Genomic DNA, 4554 nt, shown 5'->3' with positions numbered 1-4554 from the left:
CTGGCTCAACAAGTCGAAAGATCCGTGGTTTAAGTCCCGGTCCAGGAAACATTTTTGCACTTCTGATCTGCTCGATTCCACCTTCCCCACCTCTGTTGTGTTCATCTTTCAGAAGTGTTCCTATCCCTTTTCCTTATATCTATATCCATGTGAATGAATACATACATACACATATATTATACATATATATATATATATATACACATATACATATATATATGTATATATATATATATATATATATATATATATATATATATATATATATATATATATATATCGGTAGTCCTGGGGTAGATCTTTGGACTACAGACCAGAGGGTGCGGGTTCAATTTCCGGGCAAGCCTCTCTGGGCAACTGCAGCTCCACCCAAGCTATGTGATTTTTCGGGTACCAGATCTTCCTGGGAAACCATAACCGGCACAGGGAAGGAACTGGCCCCCTTACCTAGCATGAATTTTACAGGCCGTTGGGCTTAGTACTGGGTGAACTCTTCCATCACCTACCAAACCGATCTTTGGGTTGATTACTGTATTTATGGTTTATATATATAAAAATATATATTTAGAATTCCAGATGATAACAAGCTTGGAAATATTGCTCCTCTCAAAGTAAAATATGTCTGCTTTGATGGATGCATCTACAGTTGTGTATAGTCAGTAACATCAAATAGCCGTCTATACACGGTTTAATATTATGCATCTATCCTCCTGCCAGATCATTTCAGCAATATATCTTTAGACCAAGATCTCTTTCCACATCATTCATTACTTGAGTGGCAAGAACCCTACTGCATGCATTATTTTTATTCTGAACTTAGGTTTAATTTAGCTAGTTTTGAATGAAAGCATGAACCCTAAAAACTCGGTGCATGCAAATACATACATTAATACTCTTTTTCAGCTCCTTTTCGGAGTAGCCACTATTTAGAAAAGGCTTATTCAAGTTATCTCTCCCTTTCACCAATTTCTGCCATACTGCCTCATTAATGAATACTTATTTCCCCTCTGTGACGTTACATTCATTCATGTTCAACTACTTCTGAAATTACCAACATCCCTCATAAACATAACAGTTTCAGGTTTAACTTTGTGGAATTCCTTCATTATGACGGTAAAAAAAACTTAACATTTCCACCAAAAGGATTCAATATATCACAACCACGATTTTGATGCTACGCATCATCGACACCATGGTCGTGAAATATTAAATCCTTTTGGTGGAAATGTTGTTTCTTTTTACCCTCATAACATCCCTCATCTTAAGAATCCTGGAATTTGTTGGTTGGCACTTTACACTGAAACTATGTTTCGTGATTCCACTCCATCAATTCTCCCAACATGGCCACACCAGAGAGGCACACACTTCTTTCCCACATGTCTATAACTAGTGAATCCAATCCAAATTATTTCACGATTCAATCCTCCTCAAATTTTTCCTCAAAATTACTCTTTCAAGCATCCCATACCCAATGCATTTATTGTATAATAATGCTTTTGCTTTTACACTACCACACACTATTATGAAGTATAGGGTAAAGTTATGCAGGGACATGGGCAGAGGAAGCGGATGGAGGAAATATTTCAAAGTGGTGGCAGTTTGAAGACCATGATAGAGAGCAGAACATTGAGAAAAGGGGGTACAGGAAGGAGGAAATCAGACTTTTTAGACAGTATCAAGGCTCGCAGTAGTTGAAAATTAAGAAAAAAATAAGAAGCTTCAATGATACTTAGAAATCAACAGTTGTTGGGGAGCAAAAACTTCCCTTTTAAATACCTTGATTGGTTGACAGTATTCACCAAGGCAGTTCACTTAATATACGGGTATTTTTGTTGCCTTTAGAATTAATTTTTTTCCACTCTGCAAGCTATTACAAAACATACAACCTTATCATCCATCTCACCATTTTTCACTAATATTCTGACAAGATTCATCAAATCAACCATTTGTCATCGATTAGTTATCCATTTACAGTTACTATTTACATTTTTCTCATTCTCCTTCCCGGGCAATTCTATTTCGGTATAATTTATTTACTTACTCTTGTTACCTCAATATAGCTATCCAGGGCTACCTGTGCATCTGCTGGGCTATTATTCAGCAATACTGCAATACTTATCACCCCATGTATGGAGAGCAGTTACATCTCTATTCCCAACACCCACCCATCTTATCCTGACATTACTCTCACAAAGAACAGCCCATAAAAACTTCAGTGACACTATGAACCTTAATTCACACCATCCTTCACTGCTAAGCAGCCACTTAATCTTCCATTCACTTGTCTCACTATTTCCATATGTCACTTGGATAGCACTCGATAATTGCAAATTCAATCCATATTATCTGAAAATCTGCCATAACTTTCCTCAAACTACTCTGTCATATACCTTCTCCAAATTAACAATTGCCAAGATACTTTGAACCTCTCTCATCATGCATTTCTTTAGTATTAGCCAAAGTACTTGAGAGTAATCTTTGGCAGCAATTGAACTTCTTTTGGTTACTCAGAGAATCTTTTTATTTTTCATTCTAGCATTCATTACCTTCCAATTTCCTGGCCACACCTTATCTACCTCCACATTCAGCACACACACAGTATTCCCTCCCAATGGTTAAGGCACTATTGGTCAATTTTCATACATTCATTTTCTCCAACATATCACAACAAAAACCAAAGCCAAGAAATATTCAAGAGTAATACCCCTTTCACTATTCTGAGCAAGTGGTATCCCTTCTGAAAGGACTGCTTTGACAGCATGCCATTGCCGATGCCACACTACATGGGAGGTATATGTGGTGTACTGACACAAGCACGATGCTATGTGGAAATATGCAGCAAATTTTAGAAAACATAAATTTTAATTTTACATGTCTATTTTCTCACCCAAAAATTTAAATGCTCGAATTGCGCAGTTACTGCTCATTTGTCCATTACCAAAATGCCAAGGAGCATCAACACAAAGAGAGGGGACAATTATATTTTAACCAAAAATATGTTATCATAAAATAATTAACCTTTCAAGCTAAAGAAAAACAGAAACTATCTACTACAAACCCACATTAAAAGAACATGTTTGTGGTGTGAGCTGACCGGCTTTTCCATAAAATGTTTTACTTACACGGTCTTGGCAAAACAAAAATTAAATTTAAAAAATGTATTACATAAGAAAATGCTTCATTGTTCCTATAAACATCAAGATTAAAGGGTTGAATTTTTTCATTTGTTTAGGAAATGCACATCTACAATAAAATGTCAACCTTTCCTGTGCATCACCTAAATATTTTGAGAAGAACTTAATAGTCCTGGCTCTTTTTTATCCACTAAATTTACCTACATACTTAATGAAAATCTTACATTCTCCTAATAACACCACAAATACAAGGGTGAAAGAAATAAACTATCTTTGTATTTTATTTAAAGTCCATTATTATTGTTTGCTACATAAAGCATACAGGAAATATTTTTGCACCAACTCTTGACAGTTACTCATTTAATGCATCAAATAATGAATTTAGAATAATAATGATTCATCATTTATTTTGGAGAAAATAATTCTTAAATAATGATTAACAATAGAACATTGTGTTTATTACAGCATGCAATATAAATAAACTTTGGAATGAATTACTGATTATTAATGACAAATACCTATTTCTTATATTTACAAAAGATTAAACATATTAAATAGAATGCAAATTTGCACAATAAAAAGTTCTCATAAAGCTTCATTTTGCATCAATAAAATCACGCCTTAACATGCATAACAGAAATAATAAAAACAGACAAAATTAAGTGGCTGAAAACATCTTCAGGAGCTTGTTAATCCAGGGCAGGCCGAGGAACAATTTTCATTTGACATAAACATCTTTATCTCATGTGCCATTTATGTAGTAGAGATAAAATTGATATTATTGGAAAGTAAATTGAATTTTCCTTTGAAAATTTTGACATGGAAGTACTTTATATTTCCAAAATTTAAAAAAATATAATTGAAAAAGTACTTATGACAGAAGAAAATGAAAAGGGTTTCTGGTTCTACCTCTAAGGTCATACCAGCCAAAGAATTTCATGTAAGATGCACATCAACTTAATAGATATATAAATTCAACCCTTTGATCTTGAATGTCTATGGATAAAATGAAGCATTTACTTTGGTACTAATAAGTGTTAATTATTAAATTTTTACATGGCTACAACTAAGGGGTGAAATTTACAAAAGAGAAAAACCACCCCCTTAAAGTATTTACCATTACTGTGTATATTCATGTGTATTTCATTGTAATTGAAATGTAGTGCTAGGAAAACCCCTGAGGTGCACATCCTAATGTTAAACCCAGTCCTTATAAACTAAAATACACTTAGTTTTTGCATTGATTTTTAAAGATTTCCTTGTACAAGTTTATTACATAGAGGTGTCAATTAAAATAAATATATCCTAATTCATTTCAGATCTGAAACATTTATATATTTACACTATAATTGCACATGGTAGAAAGAAATATATAATTTGCATATATAATCACATCTTCATTACACATTCAAAAAATGTA

Source organism: Hetaerina americana, unplaced genomic scaffold (genome assembly GCF_022747635.1).
Source record: "Hetaerina americana unplaced genomic scaffold, ioHetAmer1.1.p SCAF_3, whole genome shotgun sequence".
Lineage (NCBI taxonomy): Eukaryota > Metazoa > Arthropoda > Insecta > Odonata > Calopterygidae > Hetaerina > Hetaerina americana.
This window is presented reverse-complemented; position numbering follows the sequence as displayed.